A 13,991-nucleotide genomic window follows, 5' to 3' on the forward strand; every position below is an offset into this window, starting at 1 on the left:
GAAAGGGTACGTCGGTTTAGGGAATATTTGCAGGATGGTTTGAGTCCTTACAAACAACTGTATGATAGAAAAATGCGCGAGGCTCAGCAGTCAAGCAAGCCTTCCACATCAGCCACAGCAGACGACGAACCTCGATCTTTGACATCAAGGCGGGCAGTCATAGGAGAAGATGAGCTGCCTGCCCTGATCGACAATGAGATGACACCCCCGTGTCCCATCACCCCAACTCCCGGGCACCGGACAGATACTGTACCGATTCGTGGAGAATGCAATGGTAGCCGGGAGGCACACAGCCTGCTGTATGGGCACCAGTTTGCTCTCCATATTGTACTGCCCTGGCTTGTGTATCACAATATCCGTAGATGGTCCCAACCACCATAGGGCCTCACAGGTTGATTGGGTCTTGTGTAGATAATGCCATCAAAGGTTATGGGGAAAAGGCAAGAGAGTGGGGTTAAGAGGAAAAATAAATCAGCCATGATTGAATGGTGATGGAGACTCAAAGGGCTGAAAAGCACAACTCTGCTCCTACGTCTTATGGCCTTATTCTTCAAGAGGGGATTGGACGTTGACTCTGCTTCCTTCTCCACAGATGCTGCCTGGCCGGCTGAGCATCTTCAGCATTTTCTTTTATTTCCCCACCCCCCTTCTAAGTATTAACTGTTGAATTTGGAGGAAGCGTAGAATGAAACCATCACTTGGAACAAGCACTGATCTTCTACTCTGCACTGAAGGTTTCTGACTGCGCCTACATTTGATCTGAAAGGGCATGGCATAAATGACATTTTAAGAATTCTGCAAATTATATCTGTAACAATTCAAATCGGCTTATAAGCCACATAAGAAGATGTCACTCATCAGTATTAAAGTATTTGGCTAACTTTAATATGGACATATAAATGTTGCTCCAAGTCAGCCATAAGAGTGCAGGAGGATTTCATACATCCAACTTGTGCATAAGTCAAGCTCTTTTGGTTGAATTGACTCTGATTATCAAATTTCCAGGATCTTTGCTAGTTTTAATTACCATTTTTAAAAGTATGTTTTTTGCAGAAGGAAACAATCCAACAAATTTAAAATATTGAGCAAATTACTTTTGCAGAGCCAAAGCTCCTTTTATGCTTCAACTTTCCAAACCACACTTAACAACAGGGCCCTGCAGAGTGCTGTAGAACAGAGGGACTTCAAAGTACAAGTACAGTGGATTCCGGTTAATTGGGACACATTGGGACCAGTATATTTTGACCCAATTAAATGGCTACACCAATTAGCAGAAGTTTCATGGAAATAATGAGTTATAAAAAGGCAAAATGAGTAATAAATTATGTATTTAAATTTAATACAGAACCAATTTTACTACAGTACTATAAAACTGTACATTACTTCCCAAAAGTTATTAATAAAGGAATTCATCCCATATATACTGCCATGTTCTTTTGATTGATTGTAAATGAACACAATCAGCACAGACACCTAGTGCAGATAACAGACTGCCTTGATACAATGCTTTTGATGATTGCATCCTCCAAATATTAATTTTCATTGTAACATACAAGATAATTCATATCTTCAATTTATTTGTAGTTCCTAACTGGTTGAAGTAGTGAAATAGTTTCCTTTCCACTCCTAGCCATTTCTGGCAACTCCAAGCCTGAATGCTTGAAACCACAGTGAGCAAAACAGCCGAGATAATGCATTCTAGATTTGTTATTCATCTCAATAACTCCCATGTTATAGCAAATTTCACATTCTCATCAGTCCGAGGACAATTTCTTAACAAACATGAGAAAATCTGCAGATATTGTAAATTCAAAGCAACACACAAAAAAATGCTGGAGGAATTCAGCAGTCCAGACAGCATCCATGGAAAAGAGTGAACAGTCGATGTTTTGAGCTGAGATCCTTCATCAGGACTGATTATTAACCCTGGTTTCAAATTCTCCCACAAATGAAAGCATCTTTTTTGCATCTGTGACAAGAGTATTTGAATCATCTCTTTTCTAAATTAAGACCCCAATATCTATTGATAGCGATGCTTTCGTAACTCTGATATATCCTGTATATCTTTAAAACACCTTATTTAGTACTTCCACTGTCAAAACATACTGAATTCAATGCTACAAGTTCCTGTTGCAGCATGAGAATTCACATTTCCTAGTTGACAATCCACCACTATGACCAGGACAGGACAAGGTGACATATATAGCGAACATTTTTGGGCATTCAAGGCATTCTGGCATTAAGGTTTTTATTTAGTGATAGCAAAAAAAAAATGCAGATCAGGAAAATTCAGATTATTACTGTGTTTATTTACTGCTGGAAAACACCTGTTACTGATGCAGGGGCAATAACAAGGCCTCAATCTAATAGACTGGCTTTGAATGTCGTTTAATTTGTAAAATACCAGCATGATTTCATGTTCTCATGTGCACATTGCGTGCAACAATTTTCACCACACCACCAACTATTACAGCTTTCACGCTTACAGGTGATTGGTGGTTTCTGGAACTATTCATTTTGTTTTAATATTTTTATCCATAAAAGGTGATGGTAGATGCCACTGTGGACAGTATAAATATCTTTCCATCACGCTTAATCTTTCGCCACCTCATTTTAATGGGTTTCCTAGGCTAAAAAATCATTCTTATATTCATTCACAAGTTCCTTTAACTCTTCTGTCTGAAAATATCGTTGTATTCTCCATGTTCTATTATCATAATACGAAATCTATTTCCCACTTAACATCTTGCAGCATTCACTATGATGCACCCCATTATGCTGGTTGTGTACTGAAAGCAAAGCAAGATATGAATTATGAACAATATAAATCATAACAATAGAAAGAAATGCTGATAATAAAATCTTTATCAACTTCTGTAGAAATAAAATTGTAGTATGAATGGTCCTGACTGCAACTAGGCTGCTATAGTTTCCATGCAAATATCCTGTGAACTGTGCAGAAGTTTGGAAGATCACCTTTCATCCCCACTAACGCAAGGCAAACAAAATGACGTGAAATTCCCAGCAGCTGGAATGACTCTCACATTTCAGAGAGAATCCAGAGAAGATGTAGCTAGCAATATCATCTAACAGCACCAAAAACAGGAAGGCTTATTGGATTGAGGGATAAGGTATCTCAAAGTAGGATATGGAGGCAGTCAATGCATTTTTGACCACAGAAGAGGTTCAGCATCCTCACGAAGTTAGTCAAGATAAACGAATGCTCTAACAGCAATGCATATCCTTCAGTCATACAACTGAACATTTTTTACCTTTCATATATATTTTTCCTTAGGTAACAAATTCCTTTAAAATAAATCAAAATTTAAAAGTAATGAAATGTATTTTTAAACAAAACATTATCAATTCATTTTACCCACCACAAAGATAAGTCTTTAAGAAAACTTCTACTAAAGGAAATAAGGCATCATTATGACATGCATGATGTTGCACAGGACAATGGCTTCTTCCCCTTCAAAATGAAACATGGCATGCAAACAATTTCTTACTATCTCCATCCCTCCAGTTCTCTGTGCATGTCCTGACACATGGTACTTAGAAGGAATTAAACCCTTCAACCAATGATGCTCCACGAACATCCCACCATTTCACTATCTCAGCCAAATATTCCTTTCTTCAACATATTGTAATTTAGCTTCTCCTTCAATTTCAGCAGCTCCCCTTCATCAGTTCATTTCTATAACTTCCTCTACTAACAGGGAATTCTTAAGCCTATGATTTTCCTGATGGCAATAACATTAATTTCTGTTATCATTTTTGTAGAGTTTGAAAGGGCTTTTCCCCCAGTGCTGGTGCAGCACTTTTTGCAACTTTCAAACCAGAATGATTTGAGTTTGATGGAAGAACACAAAAACAAAATGTAGTTCGGACAGAGTAGGCCATAAGCCTCCTGAGGCCACACTGTTATTCAATGAGAACATGGCTGATGTTTTACCATTTCCCTTTCCTGTTTTATCCCCATGTTGCTTATTACCTTAGTTCTAATATATTCTATCAGACTCGGTCTTGAACATAGTCAACCGCTGAGCACCCATGACTCTCCTGGGATAGTGAATTCCAGAAACTCACAACTTACTAGAATGAAACTTCTCTCAGTCTTGAAAAGCTGATTTCTTACCCTCAGACTGGGGCTTTGCCCAATCTTTCAGCATCAAATCATTTTAATATTTTACAGATTTAAAGAGTTAGCCTTATTCTTCCCTACTCAAGAGAATGGAGGCCTATTCTGCCAAACCTCTTCATCACAGTTCATTTTCTACTTGATGCTTCCTTAATGTCCAAGGCCATTCAAATAAAAACATATTATGCACATTCCTAACTGCTGGTGTATGTATACCTAACTTTTTCACCTTTGCATTCTGCTCTGGGCTAAATGAGTGCCAGATCTTTGACTGAATGTTTAAAACCTTATCAGGCAGCATTCCTCATGTTCAAATTATTTGGAAATCTGCACCCATACATTTTGTCCTATTTAGATCCTTGTTTTCTGAGCAGTCTTTGACAAATAGATAAGGGAGTTGCGTAGGGAGCAATCTCTGCGGAAAGCAGAAAGTGGGGGAGAGAGAAAGACGTGGTTGTGGGATCCTGCTGGAGATGGTGGAAGTTATGGAGAATTATGTGCTGGATGCGGAGGCTGGTGGGGTGGTAGGTGAGGATGAGAGGAACCCTATCCCTGATAGGGTGGCGGGAAGATGGGAGGATCACCCATTTTAATTCCACTTCCTATTCCCATTCCACTGTCCATTCATGGCCTCCTCCACTGTCGTGATGAGGCCACACTTAACTTGGAGGAAAAGCACCTTATATTCTGCCTGGGCAGCCTCCAACCTGATGGCATGAACATCGATTTTTCCTTCTAATGCCCCCACCCCTTCATCATTCCCCATCTTCTTTTTCTTCTCTTACTTTATCTCCTTGCCTGCCCATCGCCTCCCTCTGGTGCTCCTCCCCCGCTTTCTTTCTTCCATGACCTTCTATCCTCTCCTATCAGATTCCCCCTTCTCCAGACCTGTATCTCTTTCACCTATATACTTCCCAGATCTTTACTTCATCCCTCTCTCTCCTGGTTTCACCTATTATCTTGTGTTTCTCTCTCCCCTCCCCCATCTTTTAAATCTACTCCTCTTTTTTGCTCCAGTCCTGCTAAAGGGTCTTGGCCTGAAACGTCGACTGTACTCCTTTCCATACATGCTGGCTGGCCTGCTGTGTTCTTCCAGCATTGTGTGTGTGTTGCTCGGATTTCCAGCATCAGCAGGTTTTCTCTTCTTCGTGAATGAATTGGAGTTACATGTTATTGATGAAATCCTTTTAAAGTGGGTGAAATGTTTCATTACGTAGTATTACATTTATTACAAATGGAAATTTGAATTAGTGTTGAAGTAGTTCCTACTGCCACTTACACAATGATGGGAATTTTAACACTTTTCTAGTTCTTAAGAAGGGTCTTTGACTTGAAACAAATCTGCTTCACTTTTCCTAGATGCTTCCTGACCTGGTGAGTGTTTTCAGCATTTCTTGTTTTTTTTTATTTCAGATTTCCAGCATCTGCAGTTATTTTGATATTGAATTAATGGGAATTATATCGGCATATTTAGAATCAGAATAGGGGTGAGAGTATGAAACAATTAGGATTGTTAATAAAAATATGCCCGTACAGATTTTTAGGTGGCGGGGTGGAGATAGGTAGAGACATAAGGAGGTATAAGGCGCTCCTCCCTCCGTTACCCTGGAAGTCACCCTTGGGCAAGGTGTAGCATCTGCTTAGCCCCATACTCCCTGATCAGGCATGTGAAGCCATGGGGTGGGGGCAGGTAATGGAAGGTTGTATGGGCAGCTGGTGCATTTTACAAGTCCTGGTTATGCAATCCACAGATGGTAGACTGACTCTAAAGAGTATTGATAATGGCTGGGGGCCACACGTCTTCTAAAAACACTGCCCAGAAGGCAAACCACTTGTGTCGAAAAATTGGACAAGAACAATCATGGTCATAAACTAGGATCGCACACATCATATGACATGGCACATAATGATGATGAGCTCAGCCTTCTAATAGGCCTTCAAGAGAACAGGTACTTTTTAGATGACTGAACTGCAGTTTTTCTTGTGGTAGGTTTGATGCATTAGCCTTTGAAAAATCCATTTTTTGCCACCTCAAAGAATACACAGCAATTCATGCAAAATCAAAGTAAATATTTATATCTTGGTCACTAACGATCAGATTCACAATCTGAAGCCAAAATAAAGTGTTTTACTTTTGTCTTGAAATTTACACTTCTGCCTTCTTGGGCCAGGGGCGGCAACTGCCAAACCAGCAGATCCACTGCACAGACGTTGCTGAGACAAAGGAAGGCCAAACTCAACTTCATGCAGTATCAATAACACCAAGACACAAACACAATTCTTTGAAACGACTATTTCCACCAGAATTACTAAAACTTAGAAGATTCATAAAGTTTGGCAAGCAAAATTACAAGTAATTTGTTTCACATTGTCATGAGCAAGATGGAACAGACAAGGAACTATCGTTGACAGAACATGGATGCTTAATGCTATTTTTGTATGACATTTATAAATAGATGTCAAAAATGCAGATGCAGGAAAGCCATATTAATGTGTTAATGTGTTAATTACCTATTTGATAATACTATCAACAGTATATCTCCACTCAAATCTGCAATATGAGGACTGGAACAGCCAAGGTAGCAGAACAAAGGTAGCTGGGAGAACTTTATACAATGACCATTAGGCAATATATTCAAAGCCCATATGTTTCAATATGTTAGCTACTAACCACATATGACTATGTCCATGCATAACTATACTTCTGGTCAAAGAAAGGTCAGTAATTATCATTATCAATGTTCAAGCAACACACGCAAAATACTGAAGGCATTCAGCAGGCCAGGCAACATCTATGAAAAAGAGTAAACAGTTGACATTTCAGGCCAAGACCATAAGACCATAAGACAGAGGAGCAGAATTAAGCCATTCAGCCCATTGAGTCAGCTCTGCTATTCCATCATGGCTGATCCTGGATCCCACTCAACTCTATACACTTGCTTTCTCGCCACATCCTTTGGTGCCCTGACCGATCTGGAAATGATCAACTTCCACCTTAAATATGCACACGGACTTAACCTCCACTGCAGTCTGTGGCACAGTCTTCCACAGATTTACTACTCCCTGGCTAAAAAAAATTCCTCCTTCCCTCTGTTCTAAAGGGTTGCCCCTCAATCTTGAGGCTGTGCCCTCGAGTTCTGATTACCCCCTCCATAGAAAACATCCTCTCCATATCCACCCTATATAGACCTTTCAACATTCAGTATGTTTCAATGGGATCCCCCTGCATTCTTCTAAATTCCTGTGAGTACAGTCCCAAAGCTGCCAAGGCCCCTCATATGTTAACCCCTTCATTCCTGGAATCATTCTTATGAACCTCCTCTGGACTTTCTCTAATGACAATACATTCCCTTTGAGCTATGGAGCCCAAAACTGTTGACAATACTCCAAGTGAAACCTGTCTAGCATCCTATAAATCTGCAACATTATCTCCTTGCTTTTATATCCTATTCCCCTTGAAATATATGCCAACATTGCATTTGCCTTCTTTACCATGGACTCAACCTGTAAATTAACCTTCTGGGAGTCTTGCACGAGGATTTCTAAATCCCTCTGCACCTCTATTAGAGCACAGAACATAGAATAGTACAGCACATTACAGGCCCTTCGGCCCACAATGTTGTGCCGATCCTCAAACCCTGCCTCCCATATAACCCCCCACCTTAAATTCCTCCATATACCTGTCTAGTTGTCTCTTAAACTTCATGAGTGTATCTGCCTCCACTATTGACTCAGGCAGTGCATTCCACGCACCAACCACTCTCTGAGTAAAAAACCTTCCTCTAATATCCCCCTTGAACTTCCCACCCCTTACCTTAAAGCCATGTCCTCTTATATTGAGCAGTGTGCCCTGGGGAAGAGGCACTGGCTATCCACTCTATCTATTCCTCTTATTATCTTGTACACCTCCATCATGTCTCCTCTCATCCTCCTTCTCTCCAAAGAGTAAAGCCCTAGCTCCCTTAATCTCTGATCATAATCCATACTCTCTAAACCAGGCAGCATCCTGGTAAATCTCCCCTGTACCCTTTCCAATGCATCCACATCCTTCCTATAGTGAGGCGACCAGAACTGGACACAGTACTCCAAGTGTGGCCTAACCAGAGTTTCACACAGCTGCATCATTACATCGCGACTCTTAAACTCTATCCCTCGACTTATGAAAGCGAACACCCCATAAGCTTTCTTAATTACCCTATCTACCTGTGAGGCAACTTTCAGGGATCTGTGGACATGTACCCCGAGATTCCTCTGCTCCTCCACACTACCAAGTATTCTGCCATTTACTTTGTACTCTGCCTTGGAGCTTGTCCTTCCAAAGTGTACCACCTCACACTTCTCTGGGTTGAACTCCATCTGCTACTTCTCAGCCCACTTCTGCATCCTATCAATGTCTCTCTGCAATCTTCGACAATCCTCTACACTATCTACAACACCACCAACCTTTGTGTTGTCTGGAAATTTGCCAACCCACCCTTCTACCCCCACATCCAGGTCATTAATAAAAATCACGAAAAGTAGAAGTCCCAGAACAGATCCTTGTGGGACACCACTAGTCAAAATCCTCCAAGCTGAATGTACTCCCTCTACCACCACCTTCTGCCTTCTGCAGGCAAGCCAATTCTGAATCCACCTGGCCAAACTTCCCTGGATCCCATGCCTTCTGACTTTCTGAATAAGCCTACCAGGTGGAACCTTGTCAAATGCCTTACTAAAATCCATATCGATCACATCCACTGCACTACCCTCATCTATATGCCTGGTCACCTCCTCAAAGAACTCTATCATGCTTTTTATTAGACACGGTCTGCCCTTCACAAAGCCATGCTGACTGTCCCTGATCAGACCATGATTCTTTAAATGCCCATAGATCCTATCTCTAAGAATCTTTTCCAACAGCTTTCCCACCACAGACGTAAGGCTCACTGGTCTACAATTACCTGGACTATCCCTACTACCTTTTTTGAACAAGGGGCCAACATTCGCCTCCCTCCAGTCCTCCGGTACCATTCCCGTGGACAACGAGGACATAAAGATCCTAGCCAGATGGAGCAGCCTGGGGAATATTCTGTCAGGCCCCAGGGACATATCCATCCTAATGTATTTTAACAACTCCAACACCTCCTCTCCCTTAATATCAACATGCTCCAGAACATCAACCTCACTCATATTGTCCTCAACATCATCAAGGTCCCTCTCATTGGTGAATACTGAAGAGAAGTATTCATTGAGGACCTCACTCACTTCCACAGCCTCCAGGCACATCTTCCCACCTTTATTTCTAATCGGTCCTACCTTCACTCCTGTCATCCTTTTGTTCTTCACATAATTGAAAAATGCCTTGGGGTTGTCCTTTACCCTACTCGCCAAGGCCTTCTCATGCCCCCTTCTTGCTCTTCTCAGCCCCTTCTTAAGCTCCTTCCTTGCTTCCCTATATTCCTCAATAGACCCATCTGATCCTTGCTTCCTAAACCTCATGTATGCTGCCTTCTTCCACCTGACTAGATTTTCCACCTCACTTGTCACCCATGCTTCCCTCACCCTACCATTCCTTATCTTCCTCACCGGGACAAATTTATCCCTGCAAGAGATCTCTAAACATCGACCACATGTCCATAGTACATTTCCCTGCAAAAATATCATCCCATTTCACACCCGCAAGTTCCAGCCTTATAGCCTCATAATTTGCCCTTCCCCAATTAAAAATTTTCCTGTCCTCTCTGATTCTATCCTTTTCCATGATAATGCTAAAGGCCAGGGAGCAGTGGTCACTGTCTCCCAGATGCTCACCCACGAGAGATCTGTGACCTGACCTGGTTCATTACCTAGTAGTAGATCTAGTATGGCATTCCCCCTAGTCGGCCTGTCAACATACTATGTCAGGAATCCATCCTGGACATACTTAACAGACTCTGACCCATTTAAACCCTTGGAACTAATCAGGTGCCAATCAATATTAGGGAAATTAAAGTCACCCATGATAACAACCCTGTTATTTTTGCACCTTTCCAAAATCTGCCTCCCAATCTGCTCCTCTGTATCTCTGCTGTTACTAGGGGGCCTATAGAATACTCCCAATAGAGTAACTGCTCCCTTCCTGTTCCTGACTTCCACCCATACTGACTCAAAAGAGGATCCTGCTACATTACCCACCCTTTCTGTAGCTGTAATAGTATCCCTGACCAGTAATGCCCTCCTCCCTTTTTCCCCCCTCTCTATCCCTTTTAAAGCACCGAAATCCAGGAATATTGAGAATCCATTCCTGCCCTGGTGCCAGCCAGGTCTCTGTAATGGCCACTACATCATAATTCCATGTATGTATCCAAGCTCTCAGTTCAACACCTTTGTTCCTGATGCTTCTTGCATTGAGGTACACACACTTCAGCCCTTCTGTCTTACTACCTTTACACCGTTCATTCTGCTTCTCTTTCCTCAAAGCTGCTCTATATGTTAGATCTGGCTTTACTCCATGCACTTCTTTCACTGCTCTATTGCTCCGGGTCCCATCCCCCTGGCAAATTAGTTTAAACCCTCCCGAACCATGCTAGCAACCTACCTGCAAGGATATTGCTCCCCCTCGGGTTCAGGTGCAACCCATCCAATCTGTACAGGTCCCACCTTCCCCAGAAGAGATCCCAATGATCCAAAAATCTAAAACTCTGCCCCCTGGACCAACTCCTCAGTCATGCATTCAATTGCCATCTCCTCCAATTCTTACCATCCTTGAGCTCTCATCTATGACTGCCTCAGTCTCCCTTATGAGTCGAATGTCATTCAGCTGCTGCTCTAGATTCCTTACACGGTCTTCCAGATCGCCCAGCCGTATGCACTTCTGGCAGATGTGACTCTGCGGGAGAGGGGCGTTCCCCCAAGACTGCCACATCTCACATGAGAGGCACATCACCGTCTCAGGAGGCATTGTGAAAACTAACTGCGAGCAAGCTTGTCTTCCGCCTCTTCTCATCGAAGCTTCTTGAGTCAAAGCCTCAAAGCTCCACTCCTTCACTGGCCCACTCACTCACTGACCGCTTTCCACAGGCCACTCCGCTTGAGCTACCCCTCTATTTATCTGTTTGAGCTTTTCAAAATGTTTGAATCTTCTCTCCATTTAGATAATAGTCTGCACAATTGTTCCTTTTACCAAAATGCATTATCATACATTTCCCAACACTGTATTCCACCTGCCACTTTTTTGCCCATTTGTCTAAGTCCTGCTGCAATCACATTGCTTTCTCAGTGCTACCTGCCCCTGCACCTATCTTTGTATCATTTGCAAACTTTGCCACAAAGCCATCAGTTCCATTACTGGGCTTGTACTCGTTGGAATTTAGAAGATTGAGGGGGGATCTGATTGAAACATATAAGATCCTAAAGGGATTGGACAGGCTAGATGCAGGAAGATTGTTCCCGATGTTGGGGAAGTCCAGAACGAGGGGCCACAGTTTGAGGATAGAGGGGAAGCCTTTTAAGACCAAGATTAGGAAAAACTTCTTCACACAGAGAGTGGTGAATCTGTGGAATTCTCTGCCACAGGAAACAGTTGAGGCCAGTTCATTGGCTACATTTAAGAGGGAGTTAGATATGGCCCTTGTGGCTACGGGGGTCAGGGGGTATGGAGGGAAGGCTGGGGCGGGGTTCTGAGTTGGATGATCAGCCATGATCATAATAAATGGCGGTGCAGGCTCGAAGGGCCGAATGGCCTACTCCTGCATCTATTTTCTATGTTTCTATGTTTCTATTATCTAAATCTCTGACAAACAACGTGAAAAGCAGTTGTCCCAATACTGACCCCAAGGAGACACTTCATCAGAATTGGAAAAAAAGATGAGAAGTCAGAGTAAGAAGCTGGGGAGAGGAGAGGAGGAAGTACACTGTGGTAGGTGATAGGTGAAACTGGGAGAGGGGAGGGTGAAGCAAACAACTGGGAAATTGATTGGTGGAAGATACAAGGGGCAGGAGAAGGGGATATCTGATAAGAGAGTGTAGAAGACCATGAAAGAAAGGGGAGGGGAAGGAGAACCAGAGGGAAGTGATGGGAAGGTAGGGAGATGAGGTGAGAGAGGGAAACAGGAATGGGGAATGGTGAAGGAGAGGAGGGGCAATTATCAATATGCATGTCATTTCAGTACTCACTTGCAGTGTATGTATGTGTAAATTGGTTAGATAAAAAAAGCAAAATGTACGCACATTTGATCAATGAGCAGTCTTCTTAAATTAGTGATGGTAGTTAAATAAATATACATGTGTAGTAAGTAAATAAGACGTGTAATGGGTTTTAGCTACTTAGATCAGTTCATGTGTTTAAAATGGTTTCAATATAAATTCATCCACGGCTGGTCAATAATTGCCATTGCTCAAGTCCACTTAATTACAAGGCCTGTAAACCACTTCTCAACCATAGTTTATACTTCAATGCCAGTGAGGGATATGTGACAATGGTATGTGTGAAACACTAGCACACTGGTTTGTGATAGGAAATTGAGCGTAGTATTTTGTATAATCACTTTAGAAGCTGTTGATGTTTGCTTCTACTTTGCTGTCATTCATCCACTGTTCATCAATGTGTTTGTTATTAAATCTGGACAGCCCACAGGCAGCCCAATTCACTCTCAAATTGATATATTCTGGCTAAAATATGCTGTATTCTCTATTAAATATCTGAGTTTTTGGAAAGAATTACAAAATCCACACATTAATCAATGGCTTGCAAAAGTAAATATACTTGCAACTTTTCCCAAAATGAATTTGGGATTGTCCAGACACTGCAAAAGCTTGAAAGCTATTTGGAATATTTCTTTTACAATAATCAGAACGAGGCAGATACCAGAGAAAGTGGTTATCCTGGGCTAATGTTGCACTGCAGTGCAAGCTATCCAGTCTCAGTCTTTCTTAAATGTCAGAAAAAGTTGAACTTATATGCAGGGACAAACATTTCACCAAGAAAATTGTTCTTAAATGGAGAAAGGAAATACAGAGTCACTGCACTAGGGTCTGAAGCTCCTGCTATGTTTTGCTCTAACCTGATCTATCAGCAGATGTTTTCAGAATATAAAACAGCACCATGAGTTTAGTGCACCACTCAAATGATTGTCACATCCCATACTGTGTAACCTACTAAATGACACCCTTATGTACTTTACGTGTATACTGAGTATAAAATAATCCCAATCTGAAGAAGTAAAATACAGTCAGAGCAGAAATAGCCAGAAAGGCCCTATGGTGCGGCACTATTAAAACACTAATATGTTCCTAAAGACAAAACTACCCGGAAATTCTGTATTTGCACCAAAGTATAAGATAGGCCCTGATTAATTCAGTAGAAATGAGGAAAAAATGTATCAAAAAACAATTTTCTAATGAGCATTCTAGTCCCAAGAATGGAGTCTATTTTTCTAGCATTGAAAAGGATTTTTTGCTGTTCATGTTGGTTCCGCTGATACGTAATTCAGTTTATAATCTCTGGCTGTGTACTTCAAGGGGCTAAGCCCCTTTTTGATTGAGGAAGGCAATTAGCTGGGGGGGGGGGGATCTGCAGACTACACCACAAGACCCTCATTGGGTTTTGCGTGGGCAGGACTCGTTCAGCTTCAAACGGTCAGCTTCCAATTAACGTAAAATAAACATAAATCTATTTTAAAGGCACGTTGATGCAACGTTATGTGAAGAATGCAGCTAGTGGGCGATGGAGACTGGACCCTTTGGGAAAACCAGCCTTTGTTCCAAACCCTGTGGTTTAGCCCTACTTTCCCCACTCAGTGACGCACACTGGACAGTTGACGTCAGCTGCGATAAAGCCCACAAGAAATGGCCAGAAAATGAACTAAAATGAGATTTGTATTAAGTGCCTACC

The sequence above is a fragment of the Mobula hypostoma genome, chromosome 8 (assembly GCF_963921235.1).
Source record: "Mobula hypostoma chromosome 8, sMobHyp1.1, whole genome shotgun sequence".
NCBI lineage: Eukaryota > Metazoa > Chordata > Chondrichthyes > Myliobatiformes > Myliobatidae > Mobula > Mobula hypostoma.